This window comes from Bombus huntii, chromosome 15 (genome assembly GCF_024542735.1).
Source record: "Bombus huntii isolate Logan2020A chromosome 15, iyBomHunt1.1, whole genome shotgun sequence".
Lineage (NCBI taxonomy): Eukaryota > Metazoa > Arthropoda > Insecta > Hymenoptera > Apidae > Bombus > Bombus huntii.
The window spans coordinates 7,685,676-7,702,498 of NC_066252.1; the positions used below are offsets into that span (position 1 = coordinate 7,685,676).

The following is a 16,823-nucleotide window of genomic DNA, read 5'->3' on the forward strand; positions in this document are numbered from 1 at the left end:
GGTATCGACGCGAACGATCGCATTAGGGGCGGACGACGCACGAGTACACAGTGTGTCTGTTTCGTCATCGTCGCGTTTGGATGACGGTCACGATCGCGCGACATCTAGCATCGAGCTGGTTTCTCGTCACCTGGGCCCTCGTGGTCGATCGTGTTCGGTTAGAGAGGATCGTGGCAGGTATTCCTACAGCGACTCGTGGCGGATAGACGCGAGACCTTTCACCGAATTTCGCCGCGTAAAGGAGAAAACGAGCGTGGTTAATAGCGCGCCGTGGACGCACGTACCTACCCGCCGGCAAAGGATCAAAGGATCACGTCGCTCCTACGCACGTCGCATCGTCCGGCTGCGGCACGCTGATTCGTGATGGGCATCGCACCGATTGCATTATGAACACCGGCTTCCTCGGACGAACAACCGAGAGGAAGTGGAAGAGATCGTGCAACTCCCGAGCAGAATGATTCTGCTTCGTGCCTCTTTGGTATCAACCGGAGCAAGGATTATTCTTGCGATAAGGAAAGCGATGCTTCTATATTGCTCGCAATTGTGAGTTGCTATATGGCCTTATTCGTATATCAGCCTCTTTGTCAAATCGGTTGACTTCGCGAAATAAAAAGAAAAGAAAATTGACGATGTTGCACGAGATACTATTTCAAGTAGAATTTGATCCGTGTGCGGTTCATATGTGACGTTTTTGAAGACAGAACACGCTTGGCTTTAAAGCTGATATTCGTGTACGAACGTTGATAACTCTTCAACTATCTTGCGTATCTTCCTACGTTTCTGGATATCTGTTCGAGACAATACACGCGTCGATTCATTGTTCTTGTTATATACGAGTCCATGTTTAACAATCCAACTGTAATAATTGTTGATAAATTTCCTTTTGTCACTGTGTACGAAATTTCAACATATAATTTAAACCCGTCTTTTATCATCGATTTCTTACGCTTTAAACGTTCTATCTTGTATCTTCTCGAGAAAACACCTTCTACCATTAAAAAAGTCTTCTTGTTCCGTGCTCCATCTTCGAAGAGGTGTTGTACGAGTCTTTTAGCGGAGGATCGATGGCGGAATAGATTAGTGTGGTTGTGTAACCGGCTTGGGTCTCGCGATGCAACCGGTGGAGAGGTATTAGGTCAAGTAAGTAATCTTTTAGCGGTCACGGCAGCCAGTGAATCCCTTGGCCACCACGATGGATGTATATATCCTGATTGGTTTCCGTCCCTTCGATCGTCCCTCGGTTCTTCGTTCCACGGCCCATTTTCGATATTAACGCTAATCGTGCTTGTGCCTCGTTGTCCACCGGCTTCCACCACGCCAGGGACCTTTTGTGCCACGAACAAATTCGCTTCGACAGTTTCCACCATCGGGGGAGTTCTAGTCCCTCTTGGTTATAGTATAGAGCAGCCAGGGTTGCTACATATTCTGATAGACTTTGAATGTCGATCCAAAGTTCGTTTAGCGATGTCCGCGAGGTAAGTTGATTTCTTCGGAGAGGTTTTAGGTTGTTCGAAGATTTTTCAAGGACTCGTGAAATTAGCTTGAAACTATTTCGTTTAAACGACTTAATCCATCGTCGATTCTAATTCCTAACTTTTCTCGAATAATTGTCACGTATTATAATAATCGCTGTGAACGTTGAATTATTTACAATTCTACCAATTCTTTCACAATTTTCGTCAACGTCGATTCTCGTCATCGATCTCGGAAAGAAAGTTGGCGAAATAAATAGCACGATACGCAGCTGTTTTCAATATCATTGAACGTAATTAGCGAAACGAAGAAGTCGATGAAAGTCGAACCTTTCAGGTTCTAACTGAGCAACCAGAAGCATCGCGAGTCAGTGGATGGCTGGCAAAACCGTCGAGCAAGCTGCGCCACGTAGATCATCGTATCTTTCAGAGCGATCGGTAGACGACGGCGTCGTCGACGACGCAGAGAAGCTGCGCCGTGACGCGCTTGTAACTCGATGACTCGATGGACCAGGATAAAATGTCCCAGTAAGGGGATGGAGAAAGGGTGACGCGGTTTTATCTTATCAGATCGAGAGCGGCTCCCGTGGCGAGCTCAAAGTGCTAGGCCAAGCCAGACCGACACGACTACCAACCTCTAAAGATAGCGATGGCTACTGTTTCCAACTTCGTTTTCATGTAATTCTACCTATGACATTTTACATGTAAAATTCAAGAGAAATTACAGCAGCACGCCTTATATTCGCTTGTTACATATCGCTAGACTGCACATGTTTGTGTCAATGTTATTAATTTTATAATATTTTATGTATTTCTTTACACTATGCGCAGTCTTTATATTCCTGCACATCTCTATCCTTAAATTTGATAAAAATTAGTATTTCTCATTCTCAAATTTCTTATAAGTTTCATCGATATTTTTTAAATTCCCCAAGTTTCTTATAAATTCATTAAGTTTCTTATAAGTATCCTAAATTTCTTATAGAAATCTTCACATTTCTCGTCAGTTCCTACTTCTTCTAAATTTCTTCAATTTCTTATAATCCCCTTGAACATCCTCGCTCTACGTATCGCTGTATTTCTACAAGCAACAAAAAATTGCTATACTCTTCTCTACCAAACACTGGTCAATCTCTACGAAACACTTTGCTCTGGTCTCAAAGCTATCGCTACAATGAAAGAGCTAGTGATTCCCTGCTGCCTCATTACCGTAATTAGAACCTGCACGATGATCTCGAAGCAGCATCTCGTTTGGACGAACCAATGGCAGCTTACGAACATCCAAAGAGGAAGAGTAACCGTGCCTGTTTCAATCGAAAGTTTTTATAAATCCAATGATCGTCGAATGTAGAAGCTGGTCCCAAGTATGATCGACGCTAAACGATCGTGTTCCACAGAGGTTTACGATCGATCGCGGTTGAAAATGACTGGTCGAACCACGATCCATGATAATATCGTGCATCGTAACGAGAACGCCGCTCGTAATTAATAAATGTCGCGTCGATTCTAACATCGCAATTGCCCGGCGATCAATTGGATTCGCGATGCATCGAGATGGCCAGATGCGCCAATATCTTGATCGCGTCGCGTCCAGTTGTCAATTACATTTGTTTTAACGCGCTATTCGCTATTTTATTCGCCTTCGTAGGTAAACGAAAACGGGAATAGCGAAACAGAAACACGAAGCATTACTTCGATAATTTAATCGACGTACCGTGTGCGTCATTATCTCGATCAATGCGTCGAAGATATAAATCATAGACAACATAATCCTGATGATTACGACTATATATAGAAGTTTGAAGAAAAGTTCTAACTGTATTTTGACTGTATTTTCGCCAAAATTCGATCATCGATGCGACTATTAAGTTCAATCACAGGTCACTGTCGAGTTTCCCTTGCAACCTTTGAATCAAGTCAGAATCGTACCACCACCATCAAACTCGAAAAGATCTCCAACCAGTGTAAGATACCTGCATCCTCGACCATGAATTCAATTATTAAATTCAATCATAGATTGCAATCATCTTTTCCCTTTCGATTTCTCAAACATATTGGATTAACCATCGTCACGTTCTAAAGCATCTGCAGCCAGTTTAAACAATTTAAAATCTCAATCATAAATTGAAGCATTAGATTCAATCATAGATTACAACCACCTTTTACCTTTCAACCAAATCAGAATCCAAAATGTTACCATCTTCGCATTCTAAATTAAAGCATCTGCGACCAGTCTAAAACATCTAAGATCTCGACCATGAATCGATCTCTTCAATTTGATCACAGATTGTAATCATCTTTTCCCTTTCGATTCTCCAAACATATTGGACCAACTATCTTCACATTTTAAGGCATCTGCAACCAGTCTAAAACATCTAAAATCTCAATCGTGAATTGAACTGTTAAAATCAATCATAGATCGCAACCATCTATTTCCCTTCGACTTTTCAGCCAAATCAGAATCATCCCACCATCGCCGTGCTCTAAAGCATCATCGACCCGTTTAAAACATCAACAAACATCAAACAGTTACCATTTGACCAAACAGTCAAGCATTTCCTCAAGCCTTCATTTCGTAGATTAATCTTTAAACACCGTCAAACAGAGTTCCTCGTTGTACTAGACGGCACAGGAGGCGTGTAACGCCGATGTCAAGAAGCTTCTTGTCCAACTTTTGCGTTCCGAAAGAAGCAACACAGTCTAAATGGCTCCGAACGAACCTCGTCTCAGCGTGCAAAACCAAACACAGAGGAAATTCTCAGTCGATTGCCTCGCAAGATCGCGAGTCTTACAGCCAGGCAAGAAGAAGCGGATCTCAAAGGATCTACAAGATGATCTGTGACGCGAGGAGGCGACAGCCGTCGACTCCTCGAATAGACGCCGTCCGGTCATCTCTATTTCTGTCATCGGCGAGGTTGCGTAACGTGCACAGAGGCAGTACACGTATTACGTATGTGGACCAAACGCGAGTATCGGCAGATGCAAATAACAAGGATGACGATTAGCGTCCGGCGACCTGACGACCTCTTGGCCGGTGGTCCAATTTGCGGCTGCTTTGTCCAATTACCAGTCATTAGCCATTACCATCGGCTGCCGCAACGACTCCTACGCCGCGCGTTTAGCTTCCTCCAGGCCCGGCCAGGAACCGTCTCGATCGCTTCCAACCAGATCTTAGCTCGGATTGTTTGACGTACGTAGATATGGGATATTTATCGATACGCTGATCATCGCGATGGTCATCGGTGACTTACGTTACTACGTTCTTTAGGACGATTCAAGTACCATAAGATATGTTTCATGGACTAAACAATCTTCGACGATACGTTGAAAATGTAATATTTTGCAAAAATTATACGTCGTGGCGTAGCATATTTCGATCTATCGCGACGTCGTGGGCAAAATTCGCGTGTCAGTCAACGCGTTAAGCTCCAAGAAACTTCTCCTAAAGAGAGTTGTACCATTTTATGCCACTTTTCAAAATTAATTAAAAATAAATCAAATATTCATTGTGTTTCTTAACTCTTTACGAGAAGATATTAAGACTTTTAATACTCTCGATATATGAATCCTGGATCATCAGACGATATAATCCACGGGTTTGCGCTTACGTGGACAAAGTCTGCGAAGATTTAACAAATACTAAAAATTTGTTACACGTTATAAACTCAAAAATCAAGTAGAATGAACTTCTTCGGAAATTTTTTAGTTCGGAATATAACACGATAGTTTAGAAACACAAATTTTGGCATTGTCTCGTGAACCGTAGGAACTCGAGGAAGCAAGAGGCAAACGGTCGATTTGTCGCGGCCATTCTTACGGCAGCTTCCAAATCGGCGATGGTAGGGAGCGCGAGTTGGCACGATAGCTGGAGCGATTTACATGCGTGAGACGCTGCTCGATCGTCGTAAATTGGGTAAACCAGCTAATCGGGTCGAATACGTGTTTTAACTCTCATTACAAAGAATAAAATAGCCACTTCTAATAAATTCTGACCCTGACAGTCTCTTCGAGATCTCACAATCAGACACAATCGCAAATTTTAGGAATACTCTGTGATCTATTTAACTGATAATCGCCATATTATGGATGAAACACGAGACTTTAGATTAGACAAATTATTTAATTTTAGATTTTATACTCCGATATCAAATAAAGATAAAAATGAAACACTAAATATGTAATGCTAAATGCTAAATCGTGATTGGAAAAAATACGATGGCTTTTTCAAAAATAGCAACGAATTGATTTATGTCACGATTCATGACGTACTATGATTCTCAACCCTCTGTTTAAGGGTGCGTATTATCCTGACACCAGTCACCTGGACATCTCAAGGCTCACGCGACACCATAAGAAGCTCATTTCCATGCCATAGATTTCATTAGACAAGTGCAACTTTAAGGTAGCTCGAGAAGAATATCGCGTATCTAACGCTATAATGAAACAAATACATAAACAGGATAGAGAAACGTGCCAGTGTCCAAACGTCCAATAAAACCACCCTCTACGTCATAACCAATCACAAGCTCGAAATGGCGAGACCCTAATAAATTCCTGCTCCGAGGATACCGTAATCTTTCCATTCACAAACCTCTTCTCAACGAACTACAACCAGAGCCATCCAAAAGGAGCCCCAAAAAGCACCCGAAATAAAACCAACGAAAAGACGAAGAGGAAGAAGAACAACAACATACAGCGAGAAAGAAAGAAAAAAAATAAAGGGAGGCAGGCAGAACCGGTGCCAGGTTAGCGCGGCAAATTATCAATGAACATCACTCGGATCCCTGAACTCCGTTAAAACAACAAGCTGCGCGACTCTAAAACTAGAGAAAAATGGACGCGCGGAGAGGCGTGCGTTGCGCGAGGGATGAACGAAAGTCGAAAACGAGGGACGATCCTCGCGCATACAGCGAGGATTCCCCGAAATTCGGGCAATTTTAACGGCGCAGGCGCCAGCTCTCCTACGAGAAGGGGCGCTGAATGAGCGGCTCAACATGGTCAGCGGGGCCCCAGAGGGCTAACAAGCCGGGCCCGCCTCGCGTAATGACGGGTTTCGCGCGCGCGGGGCCCCGCACTTATTGCCTTTTATTTATTTGGAATCGTCCAGAGCCACACAGACGGACCCAGGACGGACGTGGCACGGTCGAGAGGCCCACATCCGGGCCCCAGGGGCTGGCATGGACCCGTACCTCTCGCGATTCATTAGCTACACTAGGATTAACGGCCAATACCGAGAGACTGCGCACGATTTATGAGTCGTCAGATTCGAGATCTTCGCGACGCTCATAATTCTAACGGACAGATGACGTGGTTCGGGTTAATTGAGCAAGGTCGCGCGTTCATTCGGATTATACTTGGCGAGACACGGGGCCTGGTAGAGATTTTGGAGAACATGGCGTTATCGCAACGTGATCAAATATGAAAGAAAATTATTGTCGGCTGCAGAAAAATTTCCTCCAAAGGAACTCTCTTCTCACGATTCTTCAAATCTGTTAATGGGGTGGTACGTGTATGTAGTCAAAAATATGAAGGGAAATCACACTCTACCGACTGTAATAATTTTCCTCCAAAAGAACTGTCTTTCCAGAGTCGCCCATGTCCACCAACAGGACAGTATCTTCTAATGTATCTAATGTGTGAATGTTTTTAAAAACGTAAAAGAAGATCGTTATCAACTATACAAATTTTCCTCCAAGAGAACTATGTTATCCGAATTCCTCGAGATCCACAAAAGTACGGAAAAGTTCGTGGCCCGTTCGCCACCTATGGGGCCGAGTCGAAAAGCCGGGATCCCAGCGCGAAGAGGGGCAAACGTCATCGCCGGCGTCGTTATCGTGGCCATAATCGTCATGGTGGCCGGTGACCGGCGTCATCCGGCTAATGGCAGAGCCTCGAACATCTCACCGTTTAACGACTCGCCGGATCAGCAGGTCGTGTGTTTTCTTAACGACACCACGGGCTCGAGGAACCGCGGCAACATATAATCAACACATTTTTATGTCCCGCAGCCAAACTCCACTCTTCTGAATGGCGAAGCGCACGCTCTCCCTCTCTCTCTCTCTCTCTCTCTCTCTCTCTGTCTCTTTCGTTTACTTTCTTTTTTTTCTCCTCCTCTGGTTCTGGTTCACGTGGATGAAAAGGAAGAAGAAGAGTAAAAGAGATAGAAGAAAGCAAAATTACTCGACCACCTTGGGCGCCACGTCGCGCGCGCGCGCTGCCTTCTCTCGCAATTTGCCAATGGAAGGCCTCGCGGATCCACGAGGAGATCGTTCATTTGCATTTTACGATTTTTCGAAGTGCAATTAACGCGGCGCCTTCCGCTCCTCGCGAGCCTTTCTCTTTCTGCTGTGTATCGTGACACCCGACCCAGCACGGTCCAGAAAATTAAATCTTTTGTCCACCGTGGAAGCTCAGTCGTTTCGAGAAAAGTCTAAGAACGCGTGAAAGAATATTCAGTGACATAGAGGAATTTGTTTTAAATTATATATTGAAAAACCCAATTGAATAATTGAAAAACCCAAATTATCGTCGATCAACCCTATGGATATTATCAAAATTCTTGTATTGCTTAAAATCACTTTTGAAATTAAGAACAGAGTAAGGGATTCTTGAGACAGTGAGATATTTGGGTCATATTACATGGTAAATTTTCTTTGTGGTTTGCTAAATTTAGTTATAAATCACCTTTTTCTGGGAACTATATTTGGAAATAGATTGTTTAATTCGTGTCCTCATTACTCTCTTAAATTCTAAACTAAATTAGATTTAGAATAAACTAAATAGCTTTACTCTAATAATTCTAATTTTAAGATATCTACATCCTTATAGCTACTCGATGAGATTTTACTGGGAAAACCAGCCATGAATGGAATAATCACGTCCTTCGCCTGTGGTCCTCGTGTAAGCAACAAACAAATAATCCATTATTAATTACCAAGATTTGCTTGCTCGTTACGTGTAATCTGATGACTAGACATTTCTGCAATAATAAACTATACGTATAACGTGAAACATCCTGTTGGGTGGTCTAACATATTGGAAAAGAGAATCTTCAACGTGTTCGATACGAATATGTACAAATACAGAGAACTCCAAGAATTTGGTCAGTTTTTAAAAGTATCTGTTCGATTTTATGGAGCACGAGAAACTGTGGGAATGAGACAGAATCAGTCACTCCAGAGGAACGTTTCTTTTTCTTCCTTCCTGTCCTTTTCGTTCTCTTTTTCCTTTTTCTTTTTTTTTTTCTTTTTTTTACGGACAACGTTCTGTTGGAGCTGGTAGAATTACATCATCGGTTCAGAACGCGCGGTTGGGTCCGCCATTAAATCAAAATCTACATTCTCGAACGTGCGATCGTGCCTCCTAACCATAATACACCACCAAGCCCGGAATATTCATGAGAAACGAACATTACAATAGCCTTTGAAACATTCTAGTGACTCATAGGAAGGAAAGAAAATTCCAAGAAAAATCAATTGAATTTTTCAAGAAGAATAAGAAAATATGTGCAACAAATTTAGAATAATTGAGAAATAGACCCTCAGGGTTCTTGCACAATTGAACTAACATTATTAACGAAATGTTACAATTCATGAGTCATAAATTTATCGCTGCTAATAGATTTAATAATTGTAGTCGCTTGTGTCTATGAATTTTAATCGACGAATTAAGCTACATCTTCTTTCGAAGTTCTTTTATCAAATGATAATTCACTACCGATTATCTCACAAAACAAGAATCTATAGAAGATTTTATAATATCGTTCCAAAAGCTAGATGCGAAATGATGTAACTGATCATAGATGTAACTCAAAAATTGTCCGATTTTACCTCTCACCTAAGGCGACTCTTAACATTTTAATTAATCATTACCGCACCATTTCTAAGCATAAATTACACGCTCTAGAAATGTGACTCTACCCAAACTGAGAAACACGACATTTGGTATCTTACAGATATCTTAAAACACTTTAAAAAATGTACACAATCTGAGATATCTACGGAACAAAATTAATTACTTTTTATATAACAGCTAAACAACGATTAACATCGTCGTGTAAACTTGTTAGGAACCACGTTTAACAGACGTTTAAATGTCGCGAATTTGTCAAAGTAGAAAAGAGGACGAAGAAATAAAATGGTAGCAGACTGTTGGATGGCTGTTCCGCGAACGGCTCAGGAAGCAGTTTTACGAGGATCGGTCACCGTTCGGTCGTGGCAGCATGGCACTACGATTATCTCGTTTCCACGGAATAGCCGAGAAATGCTACCTTAGAAAACGAGGAGGTGGACCTGGACTCGAGCGAAGCCGCATAAAAATCGCGCGCAATTACCGGTTGCAGCCTGGTCCTCTCAGCCACGAATTCGTCGCTCGTGGTGCCTCGATTTCTCGTTCATTTTTTTCACACTGACCAACCGTGACCCACTTCTTCCACGCTTCATACGATGGAACTATCGGTGTCCTTTTTACGCTCGTATCTGTGGATTTTCCCTCCAGACTTGATGAATCTTGAATATAAATCTTTATATTCACGTCTAAAATATTAAAATTGTTTCTTTGTTATACTATTCGTCATTCGAGAAAATCCGAGAAAATATACTAATGACTGTTTGTAATTGCAAGAGAGAGGTAAACTAAACTGCCACATCTTGTTAATAAAATTATTTCTGGAATTATTTCTAATTTTATTCCAGTTGTATATAATCGAACTTCATGTTTGTTAAAAGACACTTTTATTTCATTTTATTTCTTTTATTTCTTTCAGATCTGTAATTTATCGAATATTGCGTTTTTGAAGTATTCGGAGGTTCAACGTTTGTTTCTATGGCCTTTAGAAAATCGGCAACGAAGAATATTTTTTTTTGGACAATTCGTCATTCTGAGGTTCAACACCTTACCACGATTAATTATTTTAACTCTCCAAAAGATTCATCATTCTAAAGTACAATATCATACCGCAATTAATACTTTCATATCGTTACATGTTATGTATTTTATATTGTTATATCAACATCGTTACATTACGCAATTTAATTTAAGACGTTCAACGTAGAAAATATTTTGTAAAATCTTTGAAGAAGGATTCGGCCACATTTTGACCGAAAATATTTCCGTTTACCTTTGGAAATGACCGAGCCAAGATTTAGACCATATTACACTTCGTAGAAATAAGAAGCATCTCCTCGAAATAGTACAAGTTTCAAGAGGCTGATGGAAAAAGCCACAGTCGTACAATTAGCCGCGGTAATTAGCGAAAATCGCGGTTCCTTTCGAGTGCGCGTAATCTTCGAAACGTATTGAGAAAGAGGGGAAACTTGGCCACTAAGAAGGGTAAGTTTGGCCATCATTCAGGGTACTAAAGGAGAGCAAGTTCGTTGCGAATTAATTAGCCAAAAAACGAGCCGTCAAACTTCTTATTCTACTAAAGCTATTCAATTATACTATTCAAGTTATAACACCTGCTGAAGCAATCGAAAACCGATATCTATGAAACTCTTTGAAAAACCACCCCTAAGATACCCGAACCTGAAGAACATTGTTTACTTCAGAGAATATTGTCTATTATCTTTTAAGAAGAAATATGAGTATTTTAACATAATGAATTATGTTTGCTAAATTATATGGCAAAGATAATTTATAAGAATTTAATTTATTTTATAAATTTCATTTATAAGAATGTGTCTTATAAATTAAAAATAAGGAGAGCTAAACGAAATAGAATATTAAATATAGTTCAATGTAAGGAAGCAGAAGTTTAAGCACAGAATATATTGTACTATGTATAATATGTTTATATGATACACGTATATTGTGATACAATATTCTTATACTTCATAAAAAGATATCATATCGAAAGCAGTAAGAAAATGATAAGAAATTCAGAATGGAGAATTTAGAAAATAATTGCCTATTTTTTCATCGTCAAGCTTCCAAGGAAATAATAATTGCGTTCTGCGTGATGACCTAAGATATAAATTTTATAATACCGTGATCCACGATTTTCTCTAAACTCTCTCTACACTATGATAGTGTGAAATTGTGTTTGGTAACAAACATCCCAAACTCATCGATCCCAAAAAAGAAAATTGTATATAATGTACTAAATAAAAAGAAAGATCATATTATATTGTTACACATATAAAATAATAACATTTCATTAATATACGATATTAATAAATTATCTAGAACGTGACGCTGATACGCAACCTCAAAAAACAAAAAAGAAGCAGAGTAAAAGATAGAATTCTCTCAGATTATCACCCCAAAAGGGAACTCTCACCGGAAGCTTGGAGGACAATTAGAAGATTCACCTGCGTTTTTCGCGATGACCCGACGATTATCCTCCCGTCGACACCGCTTCTTCGCCCCGGGGGTGACACGCCTCTTGATCCTTGGACCAAGCCACGAGTCACCGTCGTCATCCGCCATTGCCGCTCTCGCTGTTTCACCCCTTAACCATCCCTCCGTTCCCTCTGTTCCTTTGATTTCCAAGGCTTTTTTGTTCTCGTTCTCCCAACCCCCGGGGCTGGTTCGCGCGATTCCGCGCGCTAGTTAAGCCGTGCCGCCGACCACACCACCTTTTTCCTCTCTCTGCGTTAAAGTCGTTCAAGCGGGCAGAAGCGTACGCGCGCGCTCCACCAAAGATCGCGTGGGTAAAACGAGGCCCGCCGGGGGCGTGGCGGCTCCCTGGTGGTCCATCACTGGCCTGGCCTCCGGTTCCTTTGCGTGGGCAACGAGGAAACCCCCAGGGAACGCGTCTTACACAATACTTTCAGTATATTTCGATATCAGAGTTCGTGTAAACAGGGTTGGTTTCGTCGACGTTTTGGGGAGGTTTCAGGTTTGTTGAAATCTTAGAATAACATCTTTGATACGATCTTTGAAATATAGATAGTCTCTAGAACCCCGTACACGAGTAAATCGACGGCACACTTAACGATAACCCTAAGGTATATTAAACATTTTACGATTCAAAGTTCAACGTTTCTGACTCAACGATAAGTACTATGAATCTTCGAAAGAGATAAGTATCCCTAAACTTGCGTAAACGATCAAACTTACGTCACGTGCCATCTGCAACCGATAAACACTCACTTCAGCGGAAGTTGGAACGTTGAAAACTCAAGACAAAATTATGAGACATATGTCAAACATTCTACGATTGCAAGTTGAAAATTGTTAACCACCGATAATATTACAATCGTTTAAAGAAAAAGACAATGACAATTCGCTTCGCCGAGTCCCGGAAGTTGAAGAGTTCGAGCCATCCGAGACGTCCCGAGGAAGACGATCCCAAGGCAACGCTTTCTTCGCCTTTCGATTCGCTGGATAACGGCGACTCCTCGCTTCCCTGTTCGCGAGGCCAGAAGCCTGAAACGTTTCTCGAAGACGCGTCGCGTCGGAGATCTCAATCTCGCCGGATCACGATCCGCTATTAATAACCACGAATGCGGCCGAGATGGCTAATTGACCGCGGCGCTGTCCATTAGGCCGTCCTTTCGGCCATTTCCCCGAGGCTTCCCGCGCGACTTCTACTCGATTCATCTGTCCGTCGTCGCTTACTCGTCTATCCTCTCTCGCAGACGTGCTCACAAGCGGATTCCACTGGTAGAACGACAACGAAAACGACGCGAGTCCGCGTCCCAGAAATCGTAAAAGGTAAGTTCTCGATGCCGATCGCGGAACCGAGCGAACAGACGGTTTTTATTTTACGTAATTAGGGGTTGTCGAGGAGAGGAAACGACGGCTACGAAGAAACCAACGACGAACGAAGCAAACGGGTATCGAAACGTCGAATCTGCGTTAAAAGTTTCCCTCGAGGATTACGGTGGAATCGGAATGTCGATTGGGCGACTGGCTAACAATTCGCTGCTTCGGCGTAGGAGTAAGTCTAAGGGTTGTTCATCCATCAAGGGCCAACAGTTACGTTGTTGTATCTTCTCATTTGCAATTTTTTTCATTCAATTTACATTACGCAAGATAGATTAAGGATTTTAGTACTGTCCTCTGTAAAGTGTTTTATGAATATGATTAGCAGACTGCAGGTTTTTATGCAAATTCATATTTTTGAGAAGCACTATACTTTGAATATTTTACATACTTTTCATGTTACGTGCATTCTGTGCAATTTTGCACCTTCGTATTTTCTATAAATTCATAGAAATCGTAGGATTTTTACGTAACATGTAAAATCTAACGATAAGAAATGTAAAGTACTCTAGGTCTTTATATGTATAACGTGAAATTATGATAGACTATCGCTTGGCCCTTGATCGATTAAGGTCAGTTTCAAATGATCTGGAACGCCCGACGAGGGATTTAAGAATTAATCCTGTCACATTTTTTCGGTCATTTGTGCGCAGTTGTATTATACTTTTCTAGTGTTATAATGAATATAAAAAAATCCAAGTGTCTTATTAGAGTTAACTAATTTCCTTGGTTATAGTTACTGACAATATAAGGAACATAAAAATAACATGAAAAGAATTAACGTAATTTCCTTTGGTAGTAGTTTCTAAAATTAATATAAAAAGCAAAAGTTTCTAAGATAAAGTAGAGAATTTTTCCTTGCGAATCCATCCAAAATGGATCTCTCATAAGAACTCGAAGCAATGAAACGCATACATATATGTATTTGTAAGAAACGAAATACAAAATATATTCTACTCACGTATACCGCAATGGTATCATCCAACGATTCATCATGAGACATCGAACGTTAACGATGGCTCTTCAGAGTTTTTCTTTCCCATTGATTCGAATGTTCTGGTGACCGCCACCCGTGTAAACTCGGTATCTCGCAGAAGCATCGCGTGGGCCGATGGCAGGTGGGAAGATCAAGGGGTGTGCACCAGGAAATATTCCTCTCGCGGACCTGCAATTAGAACGGACGCGACGTGGGTGAGTAAAGGTGGACAGTAAATCAGCCCGAGTTTAAACTACGACGGCCTCAGGATGAAAGCGAGCATCTGCAGTAATCGACGAGATAAGGATGCTGCATCAGGTGCCACGTTGCACAAATATGACTTTTCCTCAATTTCATCTTTTCGACAAATGTACGATATACGTAATAATTGACTGTATTCGTTGAAATTTAGAAGGTTTTAATAATTAAAAAGTTATAAAGAATTCAAACAAGATAGAGGCTTGAAGAAAAGTCTTGATCAAGTTATGGGAAAGCAGGTATAGAACGGAGTACTTTCCCTCTTTTCTAACATGTAACAGAAATTTATATAAAGAATATACAATGGATATTCTAATTTTTACTATAATATAATACTTTGAACAATCTTGCAAACTTCACCGTACACACAGAACACGCTTTAACGATTCGAGGCTAAAAACGATTCCCCATGCCGAACACCATAAATCTCTAGGTACCAGATCTAAGAATTTTCTACCATTCTGACCCTACTACAAACCTCAATCACCACCCCAAACCAATCTCCGATTTCCAAAATCCACGAAATCTCACGCATAACTCCGAACCCCAAACGTCAAAAAATTAATCACGCCGGTCCCAGCCCGGCGCCAATAACCACAAGGGCGTGACACTGAAAGGCATCAGGCCACCGGGCATAGATAATAAAACCAAGCAAATAACGACGCACAAATTCGTCACGGCCGCGATAAACGATGGAAGATCGAGACCGTCACCCTTAACAGACGTTCCCTGACAAATAGACGAGGCTTGGCTCGTACAGTTCGAGGGTGAGGAGACTCCTAGGCGAATTCATAGACGGCCAGGAATGCGCAATATTGTCGGCAGTCTGTCACACATTCGATCCGGCCAGCCTTCGAGATAAGGCAAACGCGCGCGCGGTCGTGCTCGTTTTATTACACGCGTCCAGCGGTGGCCCGCAGATGTATCAGACAATAAACTACGGCCTGTTTGGGATTTGTGGGCCGCGTATTAATCTTACTGTATTTATATGCCGGCCCTCCAGAGAAAAAGCGGCCTCTGGATCATCAAGAGACGGGGCAAGAGCGCGAGCGCGCGACGAAAGCATCGATTTCAGATAAAATCGAGGTTTACCCTTGAAAAAAAGGGATTCGTCCCGGTAAACGACAGCACTGGGGATTGTTCCGAGCGTGGGTTAGATCGGACACGCTTGTCCTCCTTAGCTGGACGATTTTTGTTTTCTACCTTCGTTGGTGGCCCTCCTTTGGCGCGGGGGTTGGATCGAAGAATTGGACAGTGTATTTCGTGGACGATTCAGTGGCAGAGGGATGCTATCTGATTATTATATTTTACGATGATGCTTTTAGCTTCGGAGCAGGTGGTGTTTTTATTCGGTTCTCTGCGGAATAAAGAAGGAAAATTAATTGCAATCTTTTACAATGATTACCGAATCTATAAGAAGTTTGAATTCATCGATTCGCGTTGTTTCTTAACTTCTTCTTTTGGAAAATTGCGATACCCATAGATACTATATAGATTCATTGGATTCACGCGCAGTTCGTTTTATAGTAGGTAGCTATGTAATGTTAAGTATGTTTTACATATCGCTATATGTCTCTTTTTTAATTCTTTTACATATGCTGTCTTTTTCGCATCAATGTGATGCAAGTATAGAATGTTAACGCATTTATAGAAAATTTAAGTGCGCGCAATACGCAATAAATTTCCTAAAGTAACGTATTATGATAATGTTACTACTCATAATCTTTAAGGGTAACAAAGCTCTGTTTAGTTTTCATTCTCTTAAGTATGTTAATAAAAAATGTGAATTTATAGAAATATCCGCAGACTAGCTATAAATAATATTTCTACTTCTACATGTATGTTATAATTTAATAGAAGAATTTCATTACACTAATAATCCACTGTTTAAATATTAAGTTTGCAGAAATAATTATTAATAATTTTGCATTGTTCTCAATGAAAATCAAAGAGAAGAACGCAAAGATATATTCAATAAAAAGAAATAGTAGATTGACGTACTACTCGTCTTTCGATTTGCGTTTTTCGTCGAGCAGGTGCGTATCGACGTTATGTTAATGGGCATTCAGAAGATTTTGGTTAACCATATGCTATCCAACGAGGGTGGAGTGAGGCCAGAAATACTAATAGAAGCCGTTCGCAGAAGCAAGCTTGAATAAACGGTGCCCCGTCCAGCGAGGTCTAATCATTTCTGGGCGCCTAAGAAACGCTGGAACGGAAGCCAATTTGTAAATTGCCTCGATAAACCACCAAACCGATGCTAAATTTGTGGCTGAACGGCTCTCCACTCAGCTTCTAGCTGATGGTTATATCGAGAATCTCTTCTTATTGCATCGTTTTCCTGTAATTATAGGGTTTTCTGTATTCTAGTTGCTGGTACTAAGACCTAATGTTGTCTTTTTACATAT

At 41.2% G+C, this 16,823-nt stretch overlaps 1 long non-coding RNA gene across 1 annotated transcript in view; it reads right to left on the reverse strand.

The window, feature by feature from the left end:
• Positions 1-14,132, reverse strand: part of LOC126873638 (uncharacterized) — a 156,721-nt gene extending 142,589 nt beyond the window's left edge. Inside the window, exon 1 of the long non-coding RNA XR_007692472.1 lies at positions 11,783-14,132. This is a non-coding gene — a long non-coding RNA (uncharacterized LOC126873638). The remainder of the gene's footprint in view (positions 1-11,782) is intronic.
• Positions 14,133-16,823: the final 2,691 nt, after the last annotated feature.